Source organism: Anser brachyrhynchus, assembly GCF_964034855.1.
Source record: "Anser brachyrhynchus genome assembly, chromosome: 7".
NCBI lineage: Eukaryota > Metazoa > Chordata > Aves > Anseriformes > Anatidae > Anser > Anser brachyrhynchus.
Genome location: NC_137701.1, coordinates 36958364 through 36973574, shown reverse-complemented (window position 1 = coordinate 36973574; position 15211 = coordinate 36958364). Strand labels below are relative to the sequence as shown.

At 43.7% G+C, this 15211-nt stretch overlaps 1 long non-coding RNA gene across 2 annotated transcripts in view; it reads right to left on the bottom strand.

Moving 5' to 3' along the window:
- Nucleotides 1-15206, bottom strand: part of LOC308198384 — a 40717-nt gene extending 25511 nt beyond the window's left edge. The window contains exon 1 of one of the 2 annotated variants that reach the window (XR_013953871.1): nucleotides 1-15206. This is a non-coding gene — a long non-coding RNA (uncharacterized lncRNA). The other variant, XR_013953872.1, reaches the window with a different exon arrangement.
- Nucleotides 15207-15211: the final 5 nt, after the last annotated feature.

The following is a 15211-nucleotide window of genomic DNA, read 5'->3' as shown; positions in this document are numbered from 1 at the left end:
CCTAAAATGGCATCCAGGAAAATGTGGGCCATGGAAAGTCATCTGCTTGCTTTGCATCTGTAGGGGAGGTTCAGTAATTAATGTGAAAAATATCTCATTGACTGTAATAAGAAGTGGGTCAGGCCTCTGCTTCGATACATCAGTTCAATTGATTCAGCAGCCAGAATGATTGATACAAAGGTATTTGAACCCAGTCCTGCAATTTGGGCTGGCAGTCATTAAGTGCACGTAGAGGCCCTCACCTGTCATTTGTAGTGGTGCCAAGCCCGGGAATAGCTATCAAGCATTTGAACTGTACAGCTGTATTCTAAATTTTTAAATATTTTCCCTAGAGAGCTATTACCAGAGTTGCCAGCAGAATAAGTGTGAAATATTAAAGCTCTCCTTAGTTGTGAAAATAGGCACCCTGGAAAGGAGACAGCAACAGGGAATACCAAGTACTGTCCACAGTAGCGAAAGGGGACTTGGTTGGGAAATGTTGCCACAGGTAAGGCAGGAGAGATTTGAAGGAGACTGAAAATGATTCAGTTAAACTGATTTAAATGGAATTAAATTTAAAATTGATATATTTTACGTGCTTGTTTGCTAGAAAAGATGGAATCAGGACTCCAAGCCGCCCTTATCAGTTGATAAGGGAAGACCAGCTAATGTCATCTACCTGGACTTCTGTAAGGTCTTTGACAAGGTCCAACATGACATCCTCATCTCCAAATCGGAGAGAGATGGATTTGAAGGGTGGACCGTTCAGTGCATAAAGGATTGGCTTGAAGGTCACACCCAGAGAGTGGTGGTCAATGGCTCTGTGTCCAGGTGGAGACCGGTGATGTGTGGTGTCCCTCAGGGGTCTGTTTTGGGACCAATGCCGTTTAAAATCTTTATCAGCGACATAGACAATGGGATTGAGTGAACCCCAAGCAAGTTTGCAGAGGACACCAAGCTGAGCAGTGCAGTTGATACAGCAGAAGGAAGGGATGCCATCCAAAGGGACCTGGACAGGCTGGAGAAGTGGGCCCATGTGAACTGAATGAGGTTCAACAAGTCCAAGTGCAAGGTGCTGCACCTGGGCTGGGGCAATCCCAGACATGAGCACAGACTGGGAGAAGAACTCATTGAGAGCTGCCCTGCAGAGAAGGACCTGGGGGTTCTGCTGGACGAAAAGCCTAACATGAGCTGGCCAACTCAGAAGGCCAGCTGCGTCCTGGGCTGCATCAACAGAGGGGTGCCAGCAGGTCAAGGGAGGGGACTGTGCCCCTCTGCTCTGCCCTCATGAGGCCCCACCTGGAGTGCTGCGTCCAGGTCTGGGCCCCCAGGCCAAGAAGAACATGGACCTGTTAGAGTAGGTCTCCTCTGAAGAAAGGCTGAGAGAGCGGGGGCTCTTCAGCCTGAAGAGAAGGCTCTGGGGAGACCTCATAACAGCTTTTCAGTACTTAAAAGGGGGCTTATAAAAAAAGACCGAGAGCAACTTTTTGCTCAGGCATACAATGACTGGACAAGGCGGGATGGCTTTAAACTAAAAGAGAGGAGATTTAGATTAGAGGTTAGGATGAAGTTCTTCACTCAGAGGGTGGTGAGGAACTGGAACAGGCTGCCCAGAGAAGCTGTGGTTGCCCTATGCCTGGAGGTGTTCAAGGCCAGGTTGGATGAGGCCCTGAGCAACCTGATCTAGTGGGTGGTGTCCCTGACCCATGGCAGGAGGTTGGAACTAGATGGTCTTTAAGGTCCCCTCCAGCCCAAGCCGTTCTAGGATTCTGTTTCAGGGCTGTGCAAGCTGCCCATGTGCATGGTAGATGTGCAGGACCTGCAGCGGACTTCTGCATCCCAGAGTGCTGCAGAGTGAATGTCAGCTCATTTAATCTTTGTCAGCACGGTCCTCCCTCAATTCAGCCTCTCAAAAAGACATTTAAAAGGATGTATTTTAAAAATGTTTCCAAGATTCACTCTATGGGGGCTGCTCAGCATTGCCAGTGTTTGTTTAACCAGTTACTCACTAGCCAGGTGATCTCAGCATCACCTCTAAGGCCACTGTTGGAGCGTGGAGTTCTCGTGGAAGCCTGTGTTGTAATGCAGTGCCTGCTCTGCAACTCAGGAGGAAAGAGCTGTGCGTGTGCTGTTTAAAGAGTCTGGGTGCTCCAGGAGGTGGTGAGTCCTGGGGCTTGCTGTGGATGGAGCCAGATCCATCCTTGTTTCTCACTGAAGTTTTGTATATACATGTCTGTGTGTATATGTGTGTGTGTATATGTGTATATATATATGCTGGTGCATATATATATATGTATATGTATTTATATACACGTATATCAAGGTTGCTAAGGAAAGGAATCGATACAGTCTCATACAAGGAACTATTTAAAATAAATATTTTCATGTCCTAGTTTACCTTGAAATAGATGATCCTCAATACTTTGGGGCTTAATTTTTTTTTTAATGACTAGGAAGCTTCGTTAAAACCACTGGTGGGCTGGTGTCAGTCAAATCCTTCGGGTGCTCTTTGTTGCTGCGGGGGGCCGGGAGCTCGCAGCTCGCGTAGCTGTGCCTGCAGACGCCTGCCCTCGCGGAGCCGCGAGCTTCTCACTTCCCAGGGAGCGGAAGGCAGCACACACTGCTCGGCTTCATCGCCAGGCACCGTGGCAGCTGAAGAAATGGATCCACTCATTCAGGACAAGTAAGCAAATTCAGCTGGCTGATGAAAGGAAGCCTAGACAACGGTGTTCAAACACTCGCTCCCGTTTCCTTCTCCCCCCTCCCGGCACCTCCCAGATGTCTGGTTTCAGTTTTAAAACATAATAACGTTTCATTAAGGAGCCATAGCAACCCTTGGCTAATTTGTGAAGAGTACATTGTGAGCTACATTCCGTACTTATCAACGTTTGAGCACTTTAGATCTTGTTTCATCTCATTAGTGGATGTTTATGGGACCGGAGGGTTTCAGCACTCTCTGACTCATTAGTTAGCCTGGTGCGGTGCAGGTTATATGCTACAGGAAACGATCTCCCCAGCCTTTAAATGCTTACACAACCTTCGGCACAAGTTCACTCCGAAATGCTTTCTCACATTAGACAGTCAGTTAGAAAGCAGTGTGCAAACCGCGCTGTTTTGTTTAAAACAACACGCGCTTATGGCAAAGTCAGGCTGCTCAGCTGCAGGCAGCTGCACCACCAAAAGATGTAATTTCAAGGGATGGATATATAAATTGCTGGCTTTGGAGAATTCAGCCACGGGATGGCATTTATGGGGAACCGCAAAGCAGAGGAGTGCACTGGAAGTTGCTTGGTGTTAACATCAGAAAGAGTAAGAATCATGTTTCCGGACTCATTTACTGGACTGAAGCCTTTTTTTCCCCAAATGCTGCAATTAACGTGGGTTCGTGCATGATCTAATTTGTATGAAAATAAATGTTCTTTTTTTCTCTCCTAAATACATTAACCGGTGCACCATTTAGTAAACTGTCAGTAGCATCTGTTGGAGAAAGGCAAATAAAATACTGATGTAGGAGGAGGTAGTTTGTCCAGATTACCGGCAAGCGGTTTCACATACTGTAGAAAAACTCCCTGGGTGCATAATTTAATAGGAAATAATCCACCGGTCTGCTTTTTGTGGTTTTGGTTCTACTATTGAGTTTCTTCCCCATTATGATGTACAGTTTTCTCTGAAATACCCTAACAAATAGGAAAAACAAATACAAGTGTGAATTAAGAGTGCGATGTAAATGGTGAAGCAGGAAATGGCATCGTAAATTTGTTTACAATATGCTGCAAGTCAAAGCACAGGAAGCTGCTTTATTAATAAGCAGTTGATAGTCATGTTAATTAGGAAATCACAGGAAAAAAAAATGTGCCGCTTGTGCGATAATTGCCTTATTAACACTGCATAGACTGTATCCGTTTTTTTCGAGGATTAAAGTAGAAGTCACGTTCGCATGTTGTGCTTTTGCAAAGATAGTAGGGATTCGCTTCATTATAGGTGGAGCTCTGGTACTGTGATGGAGCCATTACTGGTCAGGTCCCTAAAAATTTCTGCCAAATCAGGAATTCATCGAAGATCAATATCAGATCCTATCTGAATAAATATTTTTGAACTTTATAGTTACTACTTGGCAAACTGTGCTTATGGAAAAAACAAACAAACAAACAAACAAACAAACAAAACCCAACAACTTTACGAGCTGGCAATCTCTAGTGTCACTCAACAAGCATACCTATTCATCAATGCAGGATTTTGCTACCAGTCTGTGAGTTACTGGGCACGTATGTGGTAGTTTTGGTGGGAAGTGAAAAATCAAGGGCTCGCATGGATTGAGGAGACTTGCATTTTAAAAACCAATATATACATATATCATTTTACTCCAAAAGGCTGAAGTAGCCTTTAGAAATAGCTTTTCTAAGCTTTTTTTTTTCTTTTTTTTTTTTTTTCTTTTTCCGGTGTGTGTGTGTATGTCTTGAATCAGAGTTTTCTGCTTAGCAAAGTGAATGCCTTGGTAGCAGGATGGCAGCACCTGCACACGCCTGAGCTCGTGCCGTGGCTGTCATCCCTATCCAGCCGAGGAACCTTCTTGAATGAAAGCTGAAGTCGTCTGGCAGGATTTGGGGATAAATGTGATTTTTTTTCCCGAACTTCTGTTAAGATGTGTGCTTGATAACAGCTATCACAGCTCTGCCTGGGAGCAAAGCCTGCTCCTCCTGTTGTGGGCTTGCAGGGTGGAGGAGATGAACAGGAACAGGGCTGATGGATTATGCAGGGGTTTGGACACTGTCTTGTCTTTATATTTCTGCCATGGTTTTCCACAGATAGTGCTGTAGCGTTTTCTTCCAGAAGAGGACAATTCTGTCACTCTGACTTCATGGTCTGACATCAGTCTTGTTTAGGTGATCAGCCCAGAAGAACCGAGGGAAGGTGATTTTCTCCAAGGGACAAGAATGTTTGCTGCAAGAGCATGATGGAGCTGGAGGACTTACAGGGACTGAACGTTAAATGCTGTCATAAGCCAGTGCGTCTTCTGTAAAGCATCTTTCTCCAGGTTTAGTCCTGGCTGTTTGTCAGACATTTCCAGTACTCTGGGACAAGTTAATAGACTTCTGTTCCGTGCTTTTTATACCTTCTGGAGGACAAAAGGGCATCGAGGCCCTAAAATTGCTGCTTTTAGAGGCTGTTTTTGAGGACTTCTTTTGGCCAACATCTTGAGTTAGTGAAGTGCTTAGTCCTGGGCAACAGCAACTGATTTTTGCTTTCTGTGGTGATAAATTACGTTACCTGATGACTCAAGAGACTTCTCTGTTTCCTATGCTGGCTTCTTCCTCAAAACTCCCCAAATCCCACTGTCTTCCCCACTGGCCTTTTCCTGTGTTGCTTTTCCTTCTGTGTCCCTGGATTGTGCCCTGTGGAGTCCACGCCAGCTCTACAGTGGTCTCCAGGGTCCAAGGAGATATCGCAATCAGATACCTGGAGGAGCATAGCAGGAACAGGCAGGGTGTGCTCCATATCTGCCATCCTTGCTGTTGGGAAGACAGGGATTTAGGTGGGAAAAGCCAGTGGGCCGTGCTGGTGGTCAGCACCATCTCCCCTCTGCATAGATTGCTGCTGCAGGACTTTTGCTAGGAAAGGTTCGTAGCTCCTTCAAAAATACCAGTTAAAAATATCTTTGCTTGTGGGTAAATTTGCCATAGATGTCCACAGTAAAGCATTACTTTTTATCTAAAATCCAATCTGAATGTACTTTTGCAAAGTCCACCTTCTCAAGAAGCATTTGTCCTTGGCCACGGTCCATCCAGCGTAGTATCCTGGCCGTGGCCTCTGATTTGATTAAGTAAATTACTTTTGTCGTCTTTGCTATATAATGATAAATCTGGGCCAGACGCTGAGCTGTTTTATTAAAGTCACAGACATCTGAAACTTGTCACGGCACTACCACGGACCAAGGTCTTAGGAGGACTGGCAAATGAAGGAGTAGTGGCAGGCGTCTGCTTTGGTGCAACTCTGGAGTCACAGAGATGTCAGGCTGGGGGGGCACACCACAGAAACTGGTCCTTTGCCTTGCACTTAAGAACTACAGGCTCTGCATTTTCCAGTTGCTTTACGACTTTACCATGTTAATGCTGAGCAAGGGGAACCGGCGTAGATTTCATTTCCTGTTGTTATCAATAACAGTGACAGTTCATAACTTCCCGGTGAGTTAGATAATATTTTTGCTCATTTTTTTACATTTATATAAATGACCAAGAAGGACTAGCAATAAGCACGCGGTAGTCAAGAGCATCCTGATGACCACCATGTGCAAAATTTATGTAGTGAGCCGAGGAGTAAAAAATGAGTGAATATTCTGGTGTAAGACTCCTGTTACTCTGGTCCTGCTCACCTACCTGGCAAAAAAAATACTTCTAGCTATGAGACAGGTTGCACTTTTTATAAAGATGTGAGGAAGACCAGTAATTGTTCCAGTCAGCTATGACATTTGTCATATCCTGCTTAGTGAACTCAATCTCTTTACTGGTTCAAAGTGTTGTTTGTAAAGTCCTCCCTGCCTGACACATTGATTTGTGCACGTAAGAAGCAGAAACACCTAACATTTACCAAAGAACAAAGTGTTTTAACAACCTGCTTTTCTGCTATCTTAAATTAAGGGTTTCTTGGTTTGCCACTGACACGGGCTGGAGGTCCTTGTGGGCTCCAGGGTGGGGGGTCCTGCTCAAGAAGGGGATTTGGGGGGGTTGCATTTTGGCTTCATCTTGCCACCATCCTGTCCAAGGAGCTGGGAAGTGCTACCAGGTTACCACATCTAAGCAAAGCCTCAGAGATTACATCTGTTTGCTTCAGCATCAGCTCCCATCCATAGTCCTTGACTTATGGAGAGCATTGTTTATATAAGATGCTGTCTCTCAGGTTAAAAAAAAAAAAAAAAAGACAAAACCAAACACAAAAAACTTATATGGCTGTTGTGATTTGGATTTAATAACATAACTGACACAATTGCTATTTAATATCCTATTCCACACTGAAACAGTCCCCAGACTCATCATGCACTGTTTATTTAAAGTAATAACAAAATAAATAATTTTATGTTTTAAAGGTTTATAAAGCAGATATTAGCTTTAGATATTATTTTAAAATACATGTACTTTGTCCTCTTGTGTAAAGAAATCATAGTCTTCCCAGTTCTGTTTGACTGCAGGTCTGCAGAATAATTTTCCTTTTGTTCTGATAGATTTTTTTCCTGGGGATGTTTGATTTGGTGATGTGATTTGACTTCCTTCACTGTCTAGGGCACAAGTACAAGTCATGCTGTGCAATGCACATTTTACATGGCATTCTGCTTTCACAAAAAAAGCTAATGAACACGAGCATTTGGGATTCATTGGAAATGGTCTACTTAATGTGATGCTTCTGTAGCAGATATAGCACTTTCCAAAAGTTACTGCTTCTCCAGTCCTTGCAGCTATTCCGATCATATCCACTGGGGAGCACCGACAAGGACACGCGGCGCGCTGGCTTTTTTGATGCCAAAAGACTCCAATCGATCTTCATTCTTCTTTGTTGTTCGCACTGATGTTCAACTGAAAGAAGCTCCAAATTCTGACTTGCGTGTCTTCATTAAGAGATGAGGAATTCAGAGAACTTCATTGCCTGGGACACTTCTGAATGGAGATTTCTGACTGTTTCCGTGTTAGCATGAGTCTAACCCTGATCTTGCTCTTTCCGAAGCCTACGGTGTTTTTCTTATTAAATGTAATGGCTCAGCATTGGGTAGTAATAAAGGAAGGGCAATTTTCCTTAATACTAAACCTTTCAGCCCAGATCATTGTAAAAGTGGTGTTAGTGTTATTAAGAAGAACCAGGCCAAGACTACTTTACTGCTTAATCTTGAAATGAGATAACACAGATTGCATTGCGAATGCCTGGGTGCCCGGGGTGCAAGATCAGCACAAGACTTTACTTTTTTTTTTAAATATATATGTCAAATTCTCTTGCCTGTCCATGGAGAACATGGGATTTGTCCCACCTCTGCTGTGAAAGCAGCGAAAATGTGGAAAGCCCTACCATTATGCCATGCAGGGAGAGAGACTGCCCCATTCTCTGCTGGGAAGTTTTGTGTGTCCCTCTTGAAAGCGATGTGGGGGACAGAGGTGTAACTCAGTAATTACGGAGCTTCTGTGCCTTCCAAAGGGAGCAGACCCCAGCCTCCCTCTGCCTGCCTGAACCCATCATTTGTTGAAGCAGTTCAGGTTTAGGTCGGAATCTTGATTCACCCAGTCCCAATTTCCATCCGCTTCAGATACCAAAGCTGTGCGGTACCAGCTCCCTAACAAATTCTTCATCCTTTAATGTATCAATCTAGGTAATTCCTCTGTGAAGTTAGGAAAAGCACAGTGATTTTAATTGTGGCATTAAAAAGCACCTAGATCCTTGAACTGCAATGCAAAGGTACCTGTGAGATTTCTAAAAAATCTTGTATAGGGAAATCTGACAGGGAACTGAATCTGCATCCCTTTCATTGCAGACTATTGCTGTGACGATTCAAGCATCTTTTCCTCATCAGGGACAGCGTATTTACCGTGCTATCCATCAGGGAGATGAATGCTCCTGGAAGATATGCCAAAATACCACTTTTCTGATGTGCGAATGTTCACAGTCACCTGTATAAATAGCAGTGGGCTGCTAGAGAAAACTGTATTGATGCTTTTGCCTTTGCTTCTGGGATTTAGTTTATTTGGCTTTCATGATCAGTGAGAATTTTTTAAAACTGCTTCCACAGAACAATGCCTGTAAGTAGCAGGGGGGCAATGGGCGAGCGCGGCGTCCTTGGGGGCCGAGCTATCAGTCGGAGCTGATATCTGCCTGGAACTGTGGGCTTAATTTAAAAAATCTTCACACTCTGCAACAGGTTTTATTTCCAGACCCATACTTTGAGAAGGAAGAGGGGCAGGGATTGGAGAAGAGTTCTCTTTTTGTTGCCCAGCACACCACTGCACCAAAGCAGCAAGAGATGTCAATAGATTTCTGGTGGATAATTCAATGGTAACCTTCTTGTGAGCACTGCAGTGTGGGAGCCTTTGAAAGGAAGAGGTTAAGAGACAAGTAAGTAGTACTGGAGTACTATTATTACAGCTATTTTTCTTTACTTCTAGTACATGTCATCCTCTTTTATTAGGAGCTGACTTGAACCAGGAAAACTGTTGCAACAGTATTAAAATGATACATAGGCGAGGAGGTATCATTGATAAGCAATCTGAATGGTACTGACCTTTCAGAAAAACTGAATAAAACTACGGACGCCTTGAAACTTTCAAAAGTAGAATATCACCTGCATCCTCTCATTGTGCAGAGGGAGCACGAGCAGTTCTGGCAATGGCACAGGAGAACAAAGCCGCCGCGGTCCCCACCTTCACTTCCAGCCGCAGAGCTATTACACCAGGCATTGTGCATCTCTGAAACCACAGCTCTCACCGTGCCGGGAAGCTGAAAGGAGGACTGACAATACTGAAGATGTCAAATTTGAGTGAATGCTTCCCAAATCCCACTTGTACAACCGTTACGCTCTCAACACACTATTCAAATATCAATTAATTAATGTTTGCTATTGTGTGTGATTTAACTATATATTCAGGGCTGCTTTGTTCACTTAGCAGCAATAAGATGTCACTGCAAGATCTACTGAGACACTAAGGGGGAAAGTCAATTTTTAAATGCAGCCGTGTGAGCTTCCAGTGATTTCCTATAAATTTGGATTGGCACTCTCACAAATTCACACTCTTTTCTTTCCTGGTTCTCCATACCTATAGGCACCCAGTCTTCCTGCTTCACATGTGAGATCACAGTGTTTGTCTTAAGCATTAATTTTTCATAGGTTACATTTTGCAAATACATTCTTTTATCTAGCGATCTATTTATATGCATTTGATGTGAAGCTTGCCTACTTTCTTTCTCATCTCCATAAACAAGGCTTGTACATCCTGCTCTGCAGAGGCTCTCAGCCTTGCAAAATGACTTCCAAGGCTCTGAAGAGGGAGTTTTTGGCTGAGATACCTTTTTGTGAGCTTATGCTTGGCTGCAACGAAGGAAGTCTGGGGAAAAGGCATTAGCCAGTTAATGGCAGCTCTCTAAATCTCAGTTCTGTGGTACCACAGGAAAGAACTCTGTTTAGGCTACAATTTCCATCAGTGAAGGCACAACAGACCAGCTGAATATAGCTTGAACAGAGGTTTTAGTTGCATGCATCCCATTATCTAATATATCCTAAAAAATCCTCTAACAGTGGAAGAAAATGTAGGCGATGGGGCTGGAGCCGAGCACAAGAAAGCTTCTTAAGCTTCTTTTTGTGGAGCTTATGGAAGTAATGTGTGCATACACACATATATGCATCTAAATAAGCTCACATAAGCTTTCCATTAAGGAATACGGCTAGTGACACTGGTCAGATATGGCCCTTAAAACCTTCCGGTCGGAAAACTGATGGCAGAAGGGCACCTGCATGTTCGTTTGCAGAAGGCTCAGAGGAGCCAGCGGCTGGCTGAGAGCTCACGTGGGGCTCCCCGAGGCATAAGAGATGGAGAGAAATGATGAACACAGGAAACAGCATTCCTCAAGAGACATACAGAAATATCAAAATAATAATTAGGGAGCTCTAAGTCATCCAAATGCAGATTTTCTTCTTCTAGTGCTCAGTGCCATTGGAGAACTTGAGAGGAGTTGATTTCTGGAGAGCGAGCAGTACAGCGCCCTGCCAGTGCTCCGGTGCACTCGGAGCTGCCTTATTTCTCCCTGCTGCCTTCTTCATTTCTTTGCATGCATTATCCAAACAAATGCTGAGAGGCTGGGAACAAGGAGAGAAAGAAATAGCCCCAATGTCACTTCTGAAGTCAGCTGTGCTATGGGCTCTGTGTTATGCTGATAAAAAAATCAACCAACTGAAGCGTTAAAAGATGGATTTTCTTTTAAATGAATTAGGTTGGATTTAGCTTGATGTTCCACATCACAGAACTGCCAATCTTTCTTCTGTAAACCTGGAAGCTGTCGGTCACATGGAAGTGAAGGTGATACGTTTGTAAGGGCGGAGGAAATCTTTCCTTTTGCCCTTCAGCAGTTATCCTCTGGGTAACGCAGGATCAGACTGCTGGGGCATTGTCTCTGCCAGAGGGACGAGAACCCTATTCTAGGGGCGTATCTTTCTGTGGGAAAGAACAAATGCTAGCAAGGAGACTGGGAGTTCAGGGGAGCAGATGAGAGGCAGGGAACGAAGAGAGCCAAGAGGACTGCTGTCAGCTAAGGCTGGGCTGCAGCGCTGGCCTGGCTTGCCAGAGACAGTGTGTGAGTCTTGGCTGGGGAACGGCTGGAGACCCGCGCTGCAAATCTGAGTTGACATTTTGGCCTGCTGTTTACAGATCATTCTGTCATTTTCTTGGGGAAAAAAAATAAAAATCCCTCATTTCCACATTGCTAATAATAGTAATAAAAGGTTCTTTTCCTACCTAAATGTTCCCTATCAGGTTGGTGAAGGTTACCCAGGAGCAGGGGGCTGGTGTAATGACATTTCATAAGGATTGGCTCCTTAATAAAATGGTATTAAAAGCTGATTTAGGGAATCATCACCTAAAGAAGCAGCAGCAGAAGGTATTGACACCTACACGTGTGATATAAAGTGTTCCCTTAAACTTCTCATACTGAGGAAGTCTGTGAGCATCCTAGCAATTGCATTGCTCCAGGTGTGAATGCAAATGTTTTAACAGCATGCTAAAAAGGAGAGAGAGAGAAATGGTAAAAAACAGTTTTGGGGGATAGATGGTATTCTGGGAAATAGAAAAGTAATTCAAAATATACCATTCTGCCAGAGACCATGTGGCAGCTGTGACTATTGCTCCATGGCAGGACAGGGGCTCAGCAGCGAGGTGCTCTCCTCTCCTCTCTGGTGTGAGCCACAAAAAAATTTGAGCCTGCTAATTTCTTTTAGGGATTGTAGTGTAAAAGGAAGATAGAAATCCAAGCCTTTAGGCCAAATTTTTTAATCTTAAGGTTCAATTTAAATTGTTGCTTGAGCTACCCACTGGAATAGTGTTACCTGAGTAATTAGGAAATTAATAGCTTACATTGTGCAGAAATGTCAGCCCATAGAAATGCCATTGCTATTTCTTTACTAGCTTATGGATTCATTTTTAGACCGATAATTTTGTCTCCACTGAGAATGTGCTGTCTTGCTGTTGAATAATGGAACAATATTTATAAGGAGGCTAGAATCTCACTTTTTTAAAGACAGCTTAAGTGACATTAACTGACACTTGAACACTCGGTGTCCATAAATACATCTTTTTGTGAAGGTGATGTTCTTCAGCCTGCCCGATGCAGGGGAGGGGTTTTTATCCTGGCTTTTTCCTCCCAGATGAACCAAAATCCTGGAGGCCCTGAGGGTTCACCCAGATTGAGAGTGGACTGGCAGCCCGCAGAGAGACCTGTGGGCAGCTGGAAGCCACCCGGGGGCACGAACAAACCATGGCCTTTATTCACAGAGCTCACAGCCAGCACATTCCCTGGGGGGACAGAGGCCCATCCATTTGTTAGCACAGGTGGTATTTTTTATTCCTTCAGACAAAATAGTGATTGGGACGTAGTGGCGTGGATCTGGAGGCACCCGTGAGCAGCGCATCACTTGGTGCTGTGAGTGCCTCTCTGCATCCCATCCCGCATCCTATGGCCTCACATGCGATGCGTGTGCCGCTGCTGGGTCACCCAAAGGGCACGTCTTGGGGTCTGTTGGCTGCTCTGTGTGAAGAAGTAACACAGCATTTTATTCTTTAAGCCATAATAATGTATATTACAGTTTACTCTTTGTTCCACACTGTTCCCTGCCATGGAAAGGCAGCTTCAGCTTGCTGTAGGAAGCCAGTTGCGAGGCTGGAGCAAACTGGTGGGAGATGGGAGCATGGATGGTGTCTTCTGTCTCAGTAGGAATCTGCTTTAACTCCACTGCAAAAGGTATGCCAGCAACTGAACAAAGCAATCAACTCTGTTACAAAGTGCACAGCATTACAAAAAAGCAAATGGATACTGAAAATACTGTATCACATTGCATTACACCTACTGGTAAAAATGCAAAATCAGCCATGATTTTCCATCCTGGTAGCTGCCATTTAAAATTAGTTACCCCACAGTTAGCATTCACTTTTGTATGCCTGGATAATTAGATGGTTATTTTTTCTTGTTAGAGGGAGTGCAACTAATCGATCACGTTTTTTTTCAAAATGTTTTGCTTTCTTAAAAGTAATTGAAAAGCTGCAAGCAGAAAACCACCATGAATACCTATATTTATCTAATTTAAAGTTTTATGGAAACTTTTCAGGAGGGGAATTGTATATTAAGATGACTTCTTGGTACTGATGAAAGTAAAGCTGGAGCTTTCATTTGTGCGTTTTTTTTTTTTTTTTTTAAGCTATACCTCTGTTATATGCTCTCATGTAAGATAAGAAATATTTGAAGGTTACTATGAGATAAAGGTAAATGGTTGGTAACTTCTTTTTCAGTTGTTTTATCCTAATTAAAATCCAGAATGTTGTTTACTGCGTAATATTTATTTAATTGAGGTTTGCAAACCCCAAGCAACAATTTACTTTTATTGTTTCAGCAGTTCAGTTTAGCTTCAATTTGATCACAGAAAAGCTACCAAATAAACAGTTCATCTGAATAGCATGTTTTTTTTTTTTTTTCTTTTTACTGGTGGGATTTTTTCCTTGCAGATTAACTCTTTCAACAGAGACGTTGACACTATTGTAATTACACCTCATGTATAACCTATCACATCAGTAGGAGGAAAAAATTAACAGAAACAGCCGTTAATTTTGTTCATTGAAATTGTGTTTGCTTGCAGGAAGACAGGTTATTATTTCTTCTTACAAATACCATAATGAGAAATTTTCTGAGCTGATTGTTCAGATCAAGCAAAGGGCAGTGTGAATTTGATTAAAGTCCACCTGAAGCCTTGAGCCCAGGCACATCACATGGGAAGGAAACTTGTTTTCCAAATCCTAGAATGGGTAGGCAGACCTCAGGCCAGTGTCAGCTGGGATTTTTCATGAGGAAGAAATTGTAGGGGTGGATTGGCCAGAAAGGTTAAAGCTAAGTGAGGAAAAAATAACCCCAAACAAGAAAGAGCTATTGTGAGAACTTCATACCTTGAAAAGTACTGTTGATAAGGCCCAGATAGGATCTTTTCTTGCTTTGGGTAAATGCCACTTAGTTTCTGTAAGCTCATTCTGTAGTCACTTTTTAGAGATTATTCCCCACCTATATTGTTGCTCCCTCTGTTTCCCTGCACGCAGCACCAGGAAAATAACAAGCAATATGAAATTTGTACAAATATCAGTCAGTCTGATGTCCCTTACTTGATTATATCCATAATCTCCCTGGGTAGACATGCCGTTTCACAGGATCCGATCAATAACGTAGCAGCAGCAGTCCGCGAGCTCCGGCAGTGTGTTAATAAATCCCACTTTTCCGTTGAGCTATATATGAACTCTCGTTGAAATCACTCGGAGTTTTGTGAGCTGATCAATGTCAGGACTGGACTCAAAACCCTGATGAGGAGTGAGGAAAAATGCGCTGCCTCTCCAAGTTTCACTGCCACGGGGAGTACGAGACCCTCTATGTTTGTGCCACTTGATGTGCCACGTGAAACAAATAATCCAAATATCAACAGCGGAGTTTGGCTGATGCCATAGCTGAAGGCTGTGCGGAAGTTACAGAGAATAAGTAAGGGTAGCATACGGTGATCCTAAATGTTTGCTGCCACTTAGGTTCGCAAAGTGTATTCCACGTTGCAGTGCAGCCAGGGAAGTGCTCGCCCCATCTGGTAACAGGCCTCGGCCTGCAGGCAGCACTCGCATCCAGCGAGGGATTTTGGCTGCACGAGCCCTTCAAAGGAGCAATTTTAGATGTTCTAGGAAGAAGAAGCCGGGGAAGCTGGGGAATAACTAAAGGCCAGTGCTTCTGACCTGGCGCAGTGCCGTTGCCTGGTGCCTCCCCCCTGCTCATCCAGCGGAGCCTGTGAAGGCCTCGACAAAATCTGGAGCACAAAATGGGCACAACTCTGACACGGGGACCTTTAGCACTGCTAGCCATTCCAGTACCCTCCTATTTCATTTACTTTGCTAGAGTCTTATCTACCCAATCACTGCTTTGAACAGTCTACAAAGATTAACTGATCTCTTGGTAAAAAAAAAAAAAAATTAAAAAAAAA